The 17,975-nt window shown below is 36.7% G+C and overlaps 1 long non-coding RNA gene across 1 annotated transcript in view; it reads right to left on the bottom strand.

The window, feature by feature from the left end:
- Positions 1 to 9,308: 9,308 nt before the first annotated feature.
- LOC118163295 overlaps positions 9,309 to 17,975 on the bottom strand; it is a 20,302-nt gene continuing 11,635 nt past the window's right edge. The window contains exon 3 of the long non-coding RNA XR_004748962.1: positions 9,309 to 9,320. This is a non-coding gene — a long non-coding RNA (uncharacterized LOC118163295). The remainder of the gene's footprint in view (positions 9,321 to 17,975) is intronic.

Below are 17,975 nucleotides of genomic sequence, written 5' to 3'. Positions count from 1 at the left end.
TTTTTTTTTTTTTTTTTTTTTTTTTCCTGTCTGTATCTCTTATTCTCTCTTCTTTGCTCTACCTTTCTGGTCTTTTTTCTACCTCTTTTCTTTATTCTAGGCACAGTGCAAAAAGACACCTATTATCAAAGGTAAAATTCAGTAGATAAAGCCACTTTTTAAATGGTATTTACTTTTATACTGTAACATTTTTCTCTTTCTATCTTCCCTTTGGATGCCTATTTCAGAATTTTAACCTCTAGTGGATGAAGTCACCCTTCCCCAGACAAAAAGCAAGATGCAGAGAAATCCTATTCAGTCATTGTATTGTCCTGTGATGATGAAGGCAGTAATCCTCAGTGCAAATGGTGGCACTGAATGCTGCACTATGATCTATGACTGTCTAATGTAGAGTTGATGACACAAAGGCGGGATTATTTTGTGCCGAACCTCTAACATAAGAAAGCAAAATAAATAAACAGCAACAGCCTGGGTTTGCTGAATTATCATTTATGACAGAGCTACTTGTTCAAAAGCATTGGCGCAAAACCACAAAAACAACATCCCAGCAACTGGCAGACTGCTAAATCAAGGTATATATATGTATATATATATATATATATATTGTCAAAATACTTTGAATGAAGCATGAATGGACAGTAAAAACAACTTGTTCTACCTTCCCTTACAAAGAAGAAAGTGATTCTTACGGTTAAATGATTCCACCACTCTTGGTTTTAGCAAAAAGGCTGTTTCTTCTTTGTATACAGATGCTGTTCTTTCAGCTACTCCTGAGTGACTACCAGTCTCTTTTACCATAGGTTAATGTATGCATAGAGCACTTTCTATTATATGCAAGCAAATTCATTTCCAATTTAAGCGTTATGTTTAGAGGATTTATATTGCTTTCCTAATATCTGAGCTTGGCATATGAAAATGTCTTCACATATTTTTTAATAGTAAAAATTCAGGAAATGATCATTCTTACTACTTTTGAAAAGAAGAAATCAATTATTTTGGATGCTTATGATGCTGAGTTATTCCCCATTTTTCACTGTTATTTCTGGATCATAACAGCTTTTTTAAATAACCTTTCTTCTTCAGGTTCTCCTCAGCATTTCTATATTTTCTCTTAGTTTTACTACTTTTCTAATGACAGTCTGGCCCCAGGAAACCAGCAAGATGTTCACAGTAAGGAGTCTTTTTGTCTTTTTGTGATCTTATGCAACAATGCCTTTCTCAGTCTAAACATGTAAGACATATAAGGTGTGGTTTTGGCATACAAAGTCATTATGCAAAGATAACCCCTTTTCCCCTACATTTACTATTATTGTTTAACATAAAGGCAAATAGTTGAGGGTCACAATCAGGGTGATCATCAAAGAATGTAAAAGATTTGAGACAAGCAAGATGGATTCAGGTGTGATGGAGAAGCAGAGTAAAGAATAAAGATGGTGTAAGAGACTCACAGTCTGTGGCAGTGATCTCAGCTCTGTAACTATCCAATACTAGAAAACAAACAAACAAACAAACAAACAACTTTGTTCTATGCCCTAAATAAGATCAGAACACCAGGAGGAATTGATGGTGACCTTTCCCTATACATGAGATAAAAGAAAGAGACTTGATGGAAGAGAGCAAATTATTTTTCAGAGAAGTGAAGAATCCAGAAAACTTAGTTGGCAATACTGACAGAGCTATTACACTGCAGGATAAATGGTCACATTTTTAGGTTATGATTGTGATATGAACTTGTGAAGGATATCTAAGGTGAGAAAAGCTGTGCTTCATGTCAGAGGAGGGAAAATGAATTAGAGGATTTAAAGATGGTGATAATATAAAGGTGATAAGTCCATGATAAAATAAAACATGAGTAGTATGTTACTTGTAACAGTGAATTTAGGTGCAAAAGGATGTGTATGGCCACTGAAAGTGAGGTTGGGTGACATGGGAGGACTACAGTGATGCTGATCACCATTGTAGAGAGAAAAGTTGTGTGGCCAGAACTCAATTAAAGTTGAAGATGGCCAGTACAGTAAAAATAAAAACAATAAAAAAAATGTTTGCTTGTTTTAATTATGTTAAAAATAAAAAGACCAGAGAAAACATTGGTCTGTTATTTAATGAGGATGGTCACCTCACAACTAAGAACATAGACAAATCAGAGATGTTTAATGCCTTCTTCACCTCTGTCTTCCATACCAGTGATGGGCTCTGGGATGCCTGAGTTGAAGGACTGTGACTGCAGGAACAATAAACTCCCAGCCAACTCTGAACTTGCGTGGGATTTTCTGCTCCATGTGGATGCATATAAGTCTATAAGGCCCAATGGGCTTCATCCCAGGGAACTCAAAGATTTGGCTGATGTCATTGCGAGACATCATTATTTTTCAACAGTCTTGGGAATCTAGAGAGGTCCAAGCTAATTGGAAGCTGGCAAATGTTGTTCCAATTTTCAAGAAGGACAAGAAAGAAACCTTGATAATTACAGGCCTGTCAGACTCACTTCAGTGCCCGTTAAAATTATAGAGAAAATAATTATCGGAGTTATTGAAAAACACCTAAAGGACAATGCAGTCATTGGTCAGAGCCAATACAGCGTCTTGAGGGGAAGGTCCCTATTAACAAACTTAATTTCCTTTTATGACAAGGTCACCCACCTAGCTGACCAAGGAAAGCCAGCTAATGTAATTTTTTTTTATTTCAGTAAAGCTTTCAAAACTTTTTCTTACAGTATCCTCCTGGGCAAAATGTCCAGGATATAGCTAGATAAATGCATAATACGATGGGTAAACAATTTTTAGGTGGGTTGGGCTCAAAGGGTTATAGTACATGGGGTTCCATCAGGCTGGCAGCTAACCACAGGGCTCCATTTTAGGATCAGTTCTCTTCAATGTTTTCATAAATGACTTGGATGCAGGACTTTAAGGTATACCTAGTAAGATTGCAGATGACACTAAAGTGGGGGAGCTGTTGACTCTGTAAAGGGTAGAGGGAACTTGAAGAGAAATCTTGACAAAATAGAGAACTGTGCAATCACTAGCAATATGAAGTTTAACAAGAGCAAGTGCCATATTCTGCACCTGGGAGGGGCAACCCTAGCTATATGTACAGACTGGGGGGGGGGGGGGGTGAGGTGAGAGTGTGAAGACGAGGGAAAAGGATCTGGGGGGTTTGGTCAACGGCAAGTTGAACATGAGCCAACAGTGTGCTCTGGCAGCCAAAAGAGCCAAATGTACCTTGGGGTGCATCAAGCACAGCATTGCTAGCTGGTTGAGGGAAGGGATTGTCCTGTTCTATTCTGTACTGGTGTGGCTTCACCCTGAGTGCTGTGTGCAGTTCTGGGTGCCACAAGGACCATATAAGAAGGTTATAAAAGTATTAGAGAGCATCCAAAGGAGGGCTACAAAGATGGTGAAGGGTCTAGAGGGTAAGATGTCTGAGGAGTGGCTGAGGCCACTCGGTTTGTTTAGCCTTGAGAAGAGATCATTGAGGGAAGGCCTCATGGCAGCCTGCAGCTTCCTCATGAGGGGGGGCAGGCATTGATCTCTTCTCTCTGGTGACCTGCAACAGGACCCAAGGAAGTAGCATGAAACTGGGAGAGGGGAGGTTCAGGCTGGATGATGGGAAAAGGTCCTTCACCAAGAAGGTGGTTGAGCACTGAAAAAAGGATCTCCAGGGAAGTGGTTACTGAACCAAGCCTGTTGGAGTTCAAGAAGTGTCTGTGCAACGTAGGTCCCTTCCAACTCAGGATATTCTATCATTCCATGATTCTTTGAATTTACATGTATCCAGTAATTAGAAGAGATAACTCACTTGAGTACTAATTTCAGCAAGATGGACAAGACAAAACTTTTGCTGATTGTGGTGGTTTTACCCTGCTGGGCAGCTGAGCTCTACCACAACCACTTTCTCACTCCCACTCTTCAAAGAGAAAGAGAGAGAAAATATGATGGAAAGGGCTCAAGGGTTGAGATAAAGACAGGGATATCACTCACCAACTATCATCATTGGCAAAACAGACTCTGTATAGGTAAATTAACATAATTTATTGTCAATCACTAGTGGACTATAACAGTGAGAAACTAAAAGCCAACTATAATTACCTTCCCCCATCCATCTTCTACTTCCTCCCCTGAAGCAGCGCAGTGGAATGGGGAATGGGGGCTGCGGTCAGTCCCTAATGCTTTGTCTCCATCGCTCCTTCACAGTCACTCTCTGCCCCTGCTCCGCATGGGGTCCCTCCCACAGAATTCTGTCCTCCCTCAGCTGATGCTGCGTGGGCTTCCCATAGACAGAAGATCTTCAAGAACTGCTCCTGTATGTGTCTGTACCACAGTTCAGGTGCAAACTGCTCCAACACGAGTCCCCCACGGTTAGCAGTTCCCTCCAGATCCCCCGCTCCTGCATGGGCTCCTTTCCACAGGCTGCAGCTTCCGCCCAGAATCTGCTTCTGTGGGGCCTCTTGATAGGCCACAGCCTTGTTCAGGCCAGATCTACCTGCTGCACCATGGGCTCCTCCACAGGCTGCATTGTGGAGATCTGCTCCTCCATGGTAAACCATGGGCTGCAGAGGGACAGCCTGCTCCACCATGGGCCTCTCCACAGGCCACAGATGAAATTATGCTCCATGCCTGGAGCACCTCCTGCCCTCCTTCTGCACTGACCTTGGGGTCTGCAGGGCCGGTTCTCACTCCTCTCTCCCAGATGATGTGGTGCAGCAGATCTTTCCCTTTCTTAAAACTGCTTTCCCAGAGGCTAACCAGTGTCACCCTCTGACTCAGCTCTGGCCAGCAGTGAGTCTCTTTTGGAGCCGGCTGGAATTGTCTCTAATCTGACCTGGGGCAGCTGCCCGGCTTTGCTCACAGAAGCCACCCCTGCAGCCCCCTGCTGAAAACTTTGCCATGTAAACCCGATACACCTCTCAGAATGGAAAATCTAATTAAAAAAAAAAAAAAAAAAAAAAAAAAGACAAACCAGTATAATCTGAAATTTACTGACTTTGATAATGCTGCTTCATGTTGTATTGCTCACATCACTTTAAAAAGCCAGAAATCTTTTCCATAGAAAATGAGGGTTCACTGTAAGCAATGGGCCTTGCTGCATCCTGATGGTGCTGACATGCAATCAGTGCAAAAAAGGTAACTGTGCTGAGAGCAGATCAGAATGTTGAGTACAGCTATGGGTATTTACTGTATGCCCTGAAAACAATACCTAATAGAAATTTAATTAATATTTTACTCTGTGGCATTATCTATCAGCATATTTGTTTGTTATATGGAACAGAATTACAATTTGTTTCTACAACTCAAGATTTTTATGTGTACAAGGCATTCTGCTATCTGTATTTTAGTCTTTTATCTTTTAGTCTTTTTAGTCTCTTTTAGTCTTTAGTAATTTAGTCTTTCGTCTTTTGCAAAGTGGTTAAAATTAACTAGGACTTTGGACCTGAGAAAAAAGTTGGGACTGAAGTGGAACTGTCTGTGCGGTGAAACACAGTAGTTTGCAAACGATGAGCTTGCAGAGTAATGAAGCCAGGAAATCTGTGGTAGGAAAGTGTTGTTAGAAACAGTGGAAGATCCTATGAGACTTTAGTGGTTGGACCACCAAGTCACTTAGTTCACTTTGGGTGAATTAATAATGCATATTGTTTCTCTTTTTTATTACCAAGGCATGGGATGTGAATTTTATCCCTTATTCGTCCCCTGGTATCAGCATCAATGTCAATGTTCTCTTATGCCATTAGCTCTTCTGTTATTCAAATCAATTCTGTTATTCAGTAGTGGGCTACTTTCTAGAAAAAGAAGAGTGATAATGATTTTATTTCATGCAAGTATATCATATTTTTATAGTTATATAAAATTATTTTAATATTAAAGGAGTAGTTATTTATCATTATTTTCATAAAAGCAGAGAATAATATGTTGGCAATGAATGACATTAAAACAGCAGTATATGAACCTGTCCTGAGTAAAGGGATTTCAAATGTTAAAATGTTTTATTAACAAAATGTATTTTTGTTATTGTCTTTCACTTGTATCATATCCAGTCACCTTTGATTTGGTAGCAGTAATGGGTCTGTTAAAATATAGAGTGTTGCAGACTCATTGGGTGTGACTTGGCCAGAAAATATGATCTTTTCTGGTTTGACTGTACTCCAAAGCCTCTGATTAACTAAATTTTTGCAGAGCTTAGGGAAACTGAATGACGTTGCTGTGATGCTACAAGATACTATAGTGTAAGAACAAGACTTGTTATAAATATATATATATATACAAATCTGAAGTTATTTTATTAATTTTTTAATCTGCAGTTTCTCAGAAATTAAATATCATTATATATATATGTAAATATATATAAATATGTATATACTGGAACATGAATCATACTAGTACCCCAAAGCTTAATTTAAGACATTCCCCTGGTTTACAGGTCCCAGAGTTTTGTTAATAATTATGATATTGTAAAAATTTTCCTAAAATAGTTAAGAATGTTCCTTCCAGTTTTCTGTTTTTCTTTTTCAGGTGACTCCTTATAATCTACAAAGGGACAGAGGTACCAGTCAAGAGAACTTTCAAGTGAGAAGCCATATGCAGTTGGCAGCTGCAGAAGAGCAGACGACTTTCATATTTTTGATGACATTCATATTTTTTAGTCATGGCTGCAGACATACTTAGGACAGCGTGTCATAATTCAAAAAGAACAGAAATATGAAATTATCAGGAAAATACACTTATTTATAAAAATAGAAAGATTAAATATATTTCGTTTCTGCTGAAGAGTAGCACTTGAGGAAATATTGCTTTAATACAAATAATCATGTTTCCCTCCAAAATTAAATCATTTAATCTGCTCTATATATCTAAGACAGCCAACACCATGAGAAAAATATGTATTATACACATTATTCAGATGCAGACAGTGTGATAAAGGGGTATTGATGGGCTCAAGACCTCATGTTAAACCAGTGCAAATTCTGTAAATGACACTGGAAGACAAGAAGTGGTATTGTGTGTTGGATTTGACTGTTATATTTGAAGGCATCAGGCACTCTGACATACTAGTCCCCTTGCAGTCCTCTCTTGCTACACATCAGTTCAGATGTTTGACACATTTCTTCCTTTCCCCTTCTGCTGGCTGTGTGCTCACTGTCAGTATTTTCAATTCCATTACCCTTTTCCTAAAGTATTATGTTTATTATTATGCACTATTATTACTGAGATTTTTCTCAAAAACAGTGGCTGATTATCTAATGCGAATATTTTTATCGGTTCTTCAGCTGATAAATGTACTTCTGTCTGCAATATTGATGAGTTTATTTTGATTCCCATAAACACATTCCAGAAATGTATTAACTTATTTCCGCTTCTTGTATAAATTACAGAATCACAGAATCACAGAATCACAGAATTTCTAGGTTGGAAGAGACCTCAAGATCATCGAGTCCAACCTCTAACCTAACACTAACAGTCCCCACTAAACCATATCCCTAAGCTCTACATCTAAACGTCTTTTGAAGACTTCCAGGGATGGTGACTCCACCACCTCCCTGGGCAGCCTGTTCCAATGCCTCACAACCCTTTCAGTAAAGAAGCTCTTCCTAACATCTAACCTAAAACTCCCCTGGAAATTACCACCTAAAAGTAGTCCTCTGAAAATGTCTATTCTATGGCATCTTCCATAGATGAGCCCATTAATTCCCAGAGTTGGTAGTCTCCTGTACAACATCAAAAGAGGTTGACCTGCACAATGTTTAGTGATATAACACAAAAGGAACCCACTTCTTCAGAAACATGAAAACATGTGGGCACTAAAGAGAGGTTTAAAAGGTAAAATGAGATTCAATAAACTTCACATTCAAGCTATTTTAAGAAAAACAAATAATAATTAAAAAAAAGTCCTTATATGACCATATCATTTAGGTATTGTTTACTTAGTTTAGTTTGTTTTCTTAGTTTTGTATTGTTTTGGTTTGGTTTCAGGACACAGTCTGCATCTGTGCTTACAAAATCTCTCTATATAAAGATTTCAGTAGATTTATGTTGAGACATGGCCAGATTCTGACAGGTGTAAACTGGTATAACTTTGAGGAATATTGGCTCAGAATGAGTTTCTGGCTCAAGCTATGCATAATTGAACATGCAGACATCATGACAATTTGATTTAACCTTTGTTAATGTATCTCAGCCTGCAGTATTGCTTAGGGGAACAAAATAAATGGTTTTGGATTTAACCATTAGCTTTTTGCTTTCTGATTACTCCATTATGTTTGAGCTTGGACTAAGCTTTTTTTATTATTATTATTTTTTTTTTTTTTCCCTCTGCCCAGAAACCTCAAACCGTGAATTGGGAATCACATTTCACTGAGAAAGATAGTATAGATAAGTAAAAAGCAGACAGACATGTTAACCTTTTGTACATTCCTTTAATAAAAAGATATTGAAGTGCTTGTAGATAATGTGCTAATAGCATCTGGACACAGGAATCTAGAATAGATGTAGAAAATACCTTGGTTAGTCATTGCATTGTGATGTAGAAACACAGTATTATACTGACAGCTGACAGAACCAACACAACATTTTTCATAGAAGAGGTATAAGGTTGACTTGCATTTTGACTTACATTCATTTAACCTTGGGGAAAATATTCTGAGGTCAAGAGTGTGATAGAGTAGAGAAAAGGAAAACTTTGTCTTACATTGGAAATTTAACTGAGGTTTGGAGAATCCCCCCCAATTAATTTTGCTGCTTTTGAATAATTGATATAACCCTAGATATGTCTAGCAAACCAGGTCATCAATCTTTGATCAATTTTTTCTCCTAAGTAAATATTATGCAAGGCATTCTCATGTCATATATATGTTTTGGATCTTAGCTAAGATTAACCTTTATTGAAAATATGCGTAAGTTCTAAAAAAAGACATTCTAGAGAAGACTTCTTTCAGTTTCTGTTTTTTGGAGGAGATAGGAAAAGGAGAAAAAAAAGAGAAAGAAATGTTGTTCAATTCTTTGTTTTTCCTGGCAAAAACATCAACAGTTTTTTAAAAAATAAAAAATATTATAAATAAATTATAAATTATTTTAAATATATTTTAAATGTTAATTTTAAATATTAAATTAAAATTAATTAAAATTAATTTTAATTTTAATATAATTTAAAATATTTTTAAAATATTAATAAAAATATTTTGTGGAACGTGAACAACTGGCCTGGGACAGGCTCAAGAGAAGCAGAATTACAGAAGAATTGAAAGCAGAAATGAAGAATTAATCTTTTGCTTATCATAAATGGAAGCTTATGTTTCATTCATATTACATATGAACTAACAACTTCCATATTTCCTTTCTGAAAAGTAGAGGGATAACGGATAAAGCTGGTTGAAATTTTGTAGTTGTTTTTGCTGAGAAAAATGAGTCCTTAATCCAATATTTTGATGACAGTTTGTGTTCCCAACAAAGAGGAAATTTGAAATATCAGTTTTCAATGCCAAATTTATTGTGTTTTCTTCTTTTACCGGTGAATTTAAAAATAATAATAATAATAATTGACAGCTTTGGTTGTCTCTGATTCCTTTTTGTCATATTCATGATCACTAGACAATGGCGTATTCACAGACACCTTCCCCAGGGAACAGTATGAAACATATTCTGAGTTATAATTGAACAAAGTGGTGATAAAATTGGCACAAATAATCAGCTATTCACACAGTGAATTAACTATGGAAAGATGTTACTAGAGAAAGGGAGTAATTTCTTGTTATATCAAAGGTGCTTCAGGAATACAGGCATGTTTATAATTTCTCTAAAAAAAATATGCACTGTCTCCCTACAGGTGACATACACAGACTGTAAAGACAAGTTTTACTTCAAAATTTTTGCCTGAAATCATCTTGGTAACATTCCCAAACTGGACATAAACCAGAGAAAGAAAATAACAGACATGTTTGACTCAGGTCAATTTATACGTCTATCTCTTCCCTTCTAAGACATGATCAAACTTTTATAATCATGAAGGAAGATAAATTATTTCCATTTCCAGTCGACTTTTTTTTTTTTTTTTTTTTTTTTTTTTTTTCCTGGAGTGGCTAGATTAATTTGCTCTGGGAATTTAGTAAAAGAATGTAAAGAATTACCAACATTTTTCCACCTCTGCACACAAAATAATACATTAAAAGTAAAACGCTCCATTTACTGCAATGGCAGTTGGGAGATTTTGACACAGCCAGGAAATTGTGAGCTGACTTTCTCCTGGAACATTTGCTATGGCTCTTTGTGGATAATATTATTAAAAGTCCTTCATAAGGGATATTTTGTACATTAGTTAGGATGGTGCTAGTTATTTTTAAGGCTTGTCATGTCTCATAGGATGAGGACAAACGGTAGCTATCAAGCATGTAGAAATATAGGTGGCCAGGGACTACGGTGTATAGATGACAGGGAAAACAAAACAAAACAAAACAAAAAAAAAAAACAAAAAAAAAAAAAGGAAAAAGCAGCACAGACAGACATTTGGATGGGGTAAGAGGATGAGAGGAATGGGACAATTTATTCTTTGCCCATTTTGTTCCCAACCAAGTTATGTCTTACAGCGTCTTACAAGTATTATACTCCTCATTGCTCACCACCACCAGTGAGTAGATTTTTCCTTTTCAAGAAGTCCTCCAAAAATTACAATGCCCTTGAAGCCAGCTTCCCCTTTCAGTCACTGGGCATTCACCCAATTCACCTGAAGCCTTTTCCAGGCTCCTGAAGTTCCCATAAGTTATTACTCACTCATGCTGATCATACTAATGGAGACCCGCATCCCATGTTGATAAGAAACAGCAGTACTAACACCAAAATGGTGGATTTACTGCATATTTGCACCTGTACATGTCCCAGTCTCTACTCTTTCTACACATTGTCTTCTCAGACTTTTAGATCTACCCTTAGAGTAGATTCCTTGCAGTAAATTTGTTATAATTTTGGCTCAGCTTTACACGGATAAAGACAGGCAACTTTTTACGATGTGATTGTAGAAGCCTATGCCCAGACTTAATTAATGGCAAGTCCTGCCTGATAGGTCTGGGCCCTGTATGACTTATGAGGATTTTTGTTCCTAAACCCTAAGCACAACATAGCTGGAGTTGCATGTGACTCAGGAATTGAATGTGATTTGAGGTCTTTAGGAACAAATATGGCCTAAGAAGGTCAAGCAGTAACTAATGTATGAATGTAACTAATGTATGAGTACTATTGATGTAACATGCTATTTATCAACATGCAGACTGTAAACAGAAAGATTACTTTGGATTTATTTTTGTTTTAATATTATTTATTTATTTGTTGGACATTGCTAACCAGGTAAGTCTGTACAAAGTAACAAGAATGCAATTTGTTTGGCTGGTTGTCAACGTGAATTTTTTTATAACCTTACTACAAGCTGAAATCGTAGCAGAAAGCCTGTTTTAGGTAAAATTGTTAGCAAACTAGATCTGTACACTTTGTGGTTGAAGGATAGAACCAGTAAACAAAAACCTGCACTTTGCAGGCCAGGATCTGGCCCTAATTTTCTGGTTGCATTGACTAAGTTGTGGGTACTGGACCTCTGCACTGGATTTTCTTTAATTAAATGCCTCATTCATATATTTCAAGGCATCTAATGACCAGTGGGGAAGAACCAAGTCTGTTATTTGAAACCACTGTCAATGTTTCTGTCACTGAGGTTAAATTGCCAGCTGTTACTTTCTAAGAGTAGTCGTCCCAAAATAAAATCAATTAAAAAAAAAAAAAAAGTTTTGGAAGTCAAGTATGTCGACATACTTGAGGGCAATAGTCAACCTCTAACTACAGGATGTTAAAATAAAACTTTCCCAGGGCAAAGAATATCGTGTAACTGACTATTCTGAGTTTTTTTGCCTCTACCACTGAGTAGCTGGCACTGACTGTTGTTGATGATGGAGAGCTAGTATGATTGGCCCTCTAGTTTCCCCCACAATGGAAGACATTTTTATCTCCCAGAAGGAAAAGCTGTACAGGCATTTATGTCTACAAAAAATGATCTTTATCTAGAATTGAATATTCTGGATTTCATTGGGATTCAGGAGAATTGGCACAGATGGACTTGACCTATGTCAGCTGATACACAGATACCAATATGTCACGGATGGTATAGGTGTATTATTAGTCAGTTTACAATGGCAATTAATATCAATTATGGTATTAAATTTTATATTAAAATATCATTAGATCAATATTTACATTTATGATGAAGGCTGGGGAGGCAGGAGGGGAGAGATAGGGAGGCACAACTACCTAACAGTTTTAGCTGCTGCATGGAGAGAACTATTGATTCTTTTCTATTTGTCAAAGAGATCTGAGCATAATACAGTTCCCATCCCACCCTGTATATGTTTCTGCATGTGTTATATGTTGGTGCTTTTTCATCTGTGCTTTTGGTGCTTTTTTATCATTCCTGGATAAAAGTTTTCAATGAGCTGTTGACAGTAGTCTATAGTGTGTGTGCAGAGAATCAATCCAGTGTGCCTGCCGGACACTCAGCGGAGTGTTTTTTGCAAGGGACTTGGACTTGCAAAGAGGCAAGAGTAAAAACTTGGAAGAATGAACTAATGTTGGTTGATTAGGAGAACTGAGCTGGAGAGAAAGCATATATTTGTCTGTAGCTGAAATGGAGTGACATCAATTTATTTCAAGGGTTTGGAGCTCAAGAAGTATTCTTTACCGGTGTTGCTGAAATGCTGAAATGAATGGGAAAACAGTCAGAAGCCGTGACCATGAGGTTTTGTTCTATAATGAATATGCAGCTCCCCCCATTGTCCCTTCACCCCCCCACACCCCCCCAAAAAAGTGCCAAAAACATGCTGTGACAGGTATCAGAAGAGGAAGTCTACATGCAGCTTCAAAGATTGATTGTAGAACAAAACCTGAAGGCATTTTTGAAGGACTAGGTGACAGTTCTAGCTGTATGAATGACATCAATATTTTCATGTGCCCTGGCTGGTTACTGAATAATGATTTTCCCTTTAAAAAACATATTCTGACATCTAAAGTGCTCTATGAAGTGATACCTGGCCCAAACAGTGTATCACATAACTAGATGATGGATCAGAGTTGACTCTCAGAGCGGGGGCAGTCACCTGAAGGAGGGGAACTGCTGAGGGGGTTCTCTCAGCAAGGAGACTTAAACTTGTAAATTCTGTCCTGTACTCTTCATTTAAAAATTAGTGTAATTTCCTGCCCCTCCTGGTTCTGTGCTTCCCGATTTTTTTCCAGCTGATGTTAGGAAAAGAAAGCAGATAGTGGTATTTGTCAGAGATGTAGAGGTAAATAAAAAGGCTGAACTCAGCTCTCCAGTATATGGGAGGTGAATAAACTTCATGTCACTGATCAGAGGTGCATAATTCCTATTTTTCTATGTTTATTATAAGTAACAGACTGGTGTTTCTTAACAGTATAGGTAGTTTTATTTTCTAGGCGTTGAATATTAATTTTTATTTTCTTTGTATATCTATTTTCTGATTAGGAAAACCCATCAGGTATGTCTTGATAGGCATATAAAAAGAACAAAGTTTGGAAAGCTCATACAATAAACTAATTTTTGTGCTGTATATGTAGCCTATCACTGTTTCTATATGCTTTCAAATCTGAAGACAGTGCACCTGACTGGCCTTATCCTATTTCTTTTGTAGTCATGTATGTCTGATCAGTACATTTGTAAAATGCCTTCACATTAATTTTCCACTAAGTTTTGTGCAGATGTGAACGACTACAGCGTGCAAAGCTACAAAAAAAATGTGTTTGCTCTACTTTTCTCAGCACTTGATATGAGAATGTATTGTGAAAAGTTCTTTTTTCATCATCACTTAAACACAGTTTTAAATCAGTCATTTTTGCTTTGGCCCCCAGCAGAAGAAGGACATAAAATATTAGAATGAGAGACACAAAGATGATTAAGGGTTGGAGCACCTCTCTTATGAAGACAAGCTGAAGACCCAGAGAAGACAAGGCTCTGGTGAGACCTTGCAGTGGCTTTCCAGTACCTCAAGGGGGCCTACAGGAAAACTGGGAATGGACTCTTTGTCAAGGAGTGTAGTGATAGCACAAGGAGTAATGGCTTTAAGCTGAAAGAAGGTAGATTTAGATTAGATATAAGGAGAAAATTCTTTACTATGAGGGTCAGGCACTGGGTCAGGTTGCCCAGAGAAGTTGTGGATGCCCCATCCCTGGCAGTGCTCAAGGCCAGGCTGGAAGGGGTTTTGATCAACCTGATTTAGTGGGAAGTGTCCTTGCCCATGGCAGGCAGATTGGATCTAGATGATCTTTAAGGTCCTTTCCAATCCAAACCTTTCTATGATTCTATTATTTTGAAATTACCCACCCATCCTTCTTACACAATCTGGAAATAGAAAGGTGTAAGAGAAAGAAAATAGGCATGTCTGCAAATTTGTATTAGATATTCATCTCTTTAGCTCTGAGCTCAAATAGAAGTAATTCACTCTAGTTCTGCTGATGTCAATGAGATTTTCAATAATGACCTGATTTGGAAATATGTATATATTGGGCTCAATATTGAACTTTTAAAACTTGGATAAATAAGAAGAGAAAATATACATATAAGTTTGTAAAAGATGGTGGAAGGGCAGAAACAACAACAACGGAACTAGTTAACAGAGATAAGTTTGTAATGACCTGAAACAGACACAATATGATATTAACTAGCTCATCTTGTTTCTGTTTGTAAGATTTCACAAAGCTGTCTGAATAAATGTAAAACTTCACAGAAACATTTTCTTGAAGCAGATTCGATGTTATAGAACACCCCACGAGGTCTGTAAACTTGTTAAAATATTAGGAAAGACATAGCTGTTAAAAGAGTAGTTCTTAAATCAGCTCCCATGTGGAATATGGAAAAAAAAATATCCTAGGGGTTCAAAGTAACACTGTTGCATTGAAATCTGATGTTGCTCAGTTCATTTAGAAAATACTATAAACTACTTTAGTATGAGAATTCAGTAAAGGAATCTTTCATTAATAGGAAAGATTTGACTGTACACTGCAAATTAAGTGATGTTTACATAATTCTGAATGATCTTTCAAAGATTTAATATCCTCCTTCTGTGACTTACTGTAAGCACCATATTAAACTTGCCATTTTTAATAGAATGAAAATGTCATAATTAAGTTATTACGTTGGGGGAAATATGCTTGCACTTTGGAAAGATACTCAATTAGAACTTTAGCTATTGCTGAGGATTTTTGTCTTAAATAAAAGCTTTTGCACTAAAACACAACCCTAAGGGCTAGCTGTCAGTATGTATTAAAATTAGTCTGAGAACAAATTCTTTGAGGTTTATAAGACATCAGGTTTTAGGGTGGTTGAAATATTTAATTGCAAAGAAATCTCCCTATGTTCATTTATGCCTTACCAATTTCATGTAAAGATACATCATGAATACTCCTTCATTTCAAGGTTTCAACTGTTATTCCTGTTACAGCTTTTAGGTGGTTCAGATTTACTTCAGAATGTTAAAAGAAATATTTTTACCATTGTAACAATGGAGTCAAGAAGAGATTTTCTCATAAATTCCTCTGTTAGTTGCCTTGTGATCATCATTTATTTATTTATTTCAGAAATGCTGTTAATTCCCTCTGTCCCAGAGCTAGGAAGACAGATGAGCCACACAGGAATTAGCGCACACCTTGTTTCTGTACTGAGACTCTAATTTCAGGCAGCATGTCTGTCAGTTACTCCTTTCATATTAAATTTGAGGTTAGAGGCGAACAAAATCATACCTTCAAGAACTACAAAAGTGGAAATGCAATTTTCTGAAGGCCTTGTTGCCCATGAGACTTCTTCAGAGATCCCTTCAATTGAAAAGCAATGTGCATGATGAGGACCATGGGTCTACTGGTGTGTTGTGGTAGCCATAGCTTGGCCAACCAGCACAGCACACCTGAAGTAATTGAAAATAACAATTCATGTGAAATACTGTAGTTAGCACAGAGGGATGCATTTTTGTCAGTCTTGGTTGAAGTTAAATATTTTAATTTGGAAATGTATGGGACATGTAAGTATGTATAAAAATTTCCAGGCAGGCTTGTTAGTTTGGATTTTGTAGAGGTTTCTTATTCGCTTGTAATACATGAAAATGTGGAGTTTTCAAGATGAAAATATCTGACTTTTTTAATGTGATGGAAATTATTATTTTTATTCAACCCAAGCCATTCTATGATTCTATGATTCTAGTAACTCTTGCTTTATTGGAAACAACAGAAGGAACTTCGTAAGTAGCCAATAAAGCTGACTGAGGTAAAGGAGGGAGGAAAGATGAGGGAGGAAAGAAGATGAAGAAAGCCTGGATTCTTGGATGGGATTATCAAGACTGCCATGGTAAATTTTACATATGTGTAAAGATATACAGGAACATTCCTGGATGTTAGCTTCCTTTTCCAAGAACATTAACATTAACAGGCCTTAAATTTAAGCTCCATTCAGGAAGATTTAAGATACACTATGATAATTTTTCATAGAGCTTGTGCAGCATCACGTTGTAATGAAAAAATGAACAGAATATATCAGCAATTGATTTAAGTTAGCATTTATGCCCAGTCTGTATATAGTTTCTGTATATTTAGGGATAATACTCAGAGTAACCTTGTTCACTTATGTTGAGTGGAAAAAAAATCACAAACTGTTTTTGTAACTAGAATGAATAATCATCTAGGGTTTCTTGTTTTTTGGGCTTTTGTACTGTTTAACAAACTCAAGAGAACAAAATTTGTCTTGAAATTTTGATACACACTTCACAGTAAAAGGGCTGCAGCTCATAAAGTAATCCTGATTGAATGATTTGTCTTCTGGAAGAAATCCATGTGGATAAAGTGGCTAGATAAGAGAGGATGGAATAGCATACAGTAGAAATAAGTTGTTATGCTTTTTGTAAATGGAATTCTTTTGTTCATTGTGTAAAATATTCTAACAGAAAGGTTCAGTATACATATTAATTGATGGGATTTAGGAGCACCAGATATGAAGCCCACACACATTACCTCTGATTGGCTCAAAAATAGAGTTTAATGGAGCATAACAAAATGATAGTATAATGCTTTATTTCTGGGTCATATGAGGAACATCTGGATAAGACTCGATTGGGAATTTGTGCAGAAAAATAACAGGCTTGTGTCTGTAGAGTGTTGTCCCAATAGGTAACACATTAGAAAGTAGGTTTGTGTATAAGAAAAACAGGATTGTGTCCCATTACTATTTCTACCCTTGCAGCAAAGTTTGTTTGTTTATTATGTTAGTTAGAGAGCAAATTGGCTTTGGAGCAAGGAAACTCTTTTTAGCTCTGCTTAGTTGAAAGTTCTGTCAATCTTGGACACTGAATCTAATGAAAAACATTACTTTTTCCTACAAGTCTAGTTCACAGAGATTAAAATATTTCTTTTGTTAAATCCTTGATTCAGGAAAATACTTAATTTTCCACTGGAAACTGTCTTTCTCAGATTAATACTTAATGTCATGACTGACTTTAAGCACATGCTTAATTCATCGATTTCACAGTGAGAAACATATACTTCAGAGAGATGTTTTCCAGAAGTGAAGCATTGATAGTCACAATTAAATTAAGTTGAATATAGCTATCTCATAGTCACACAGGTTCCTTTATTACTTCATCTCTCTGATTACCAATAGTTCTATTGGAGCTTTTTATCAGTATTACCTGTATTTCACACATTTGTAAAGCTTACCATGGCAGTCGCGATAATCCCTTTTACAGTCCCTGACAGGGTTCACTTGTGAAAGTTGGAATAAACAAAAATTTGGTTAGTACAGGAAGGTAAGGAAGTATTTGCATGGTCTGCAATTGTGGTCATCTGTATCCAGCCAAAGGGGAACATCTAATTTTCTAGTTTATGTAATTGAATTTTTAACTGGTGCACAGTGAAAAGCTTTTTTTTTTTTTTTTTTTTTTTTTTTTTTTTTTTTTTTTTTTT

Source organism: Oxyura jamaicensis, chromosome 1 (assembly GCF_011077185.1).
Source record: "Oxyura jamaicensis isolate SHBP4307 breed ruddy duck chromosome 1, BPBGC_Ojam_1.0, whole genome shotgun sequence".
In the NCBI taxonomy this organism is placed as follows: Eukaryota; Metazoa; Chordata; class Aves; order Anseriformes; family Anatidae; genus Oxyura; species Oxyura jamaicensis.
The sequence above is the reverse complement of the archived record's forward strand: the minus strand, read 5'-3'. Positions and strand labels throughout refer to the sequence as shown.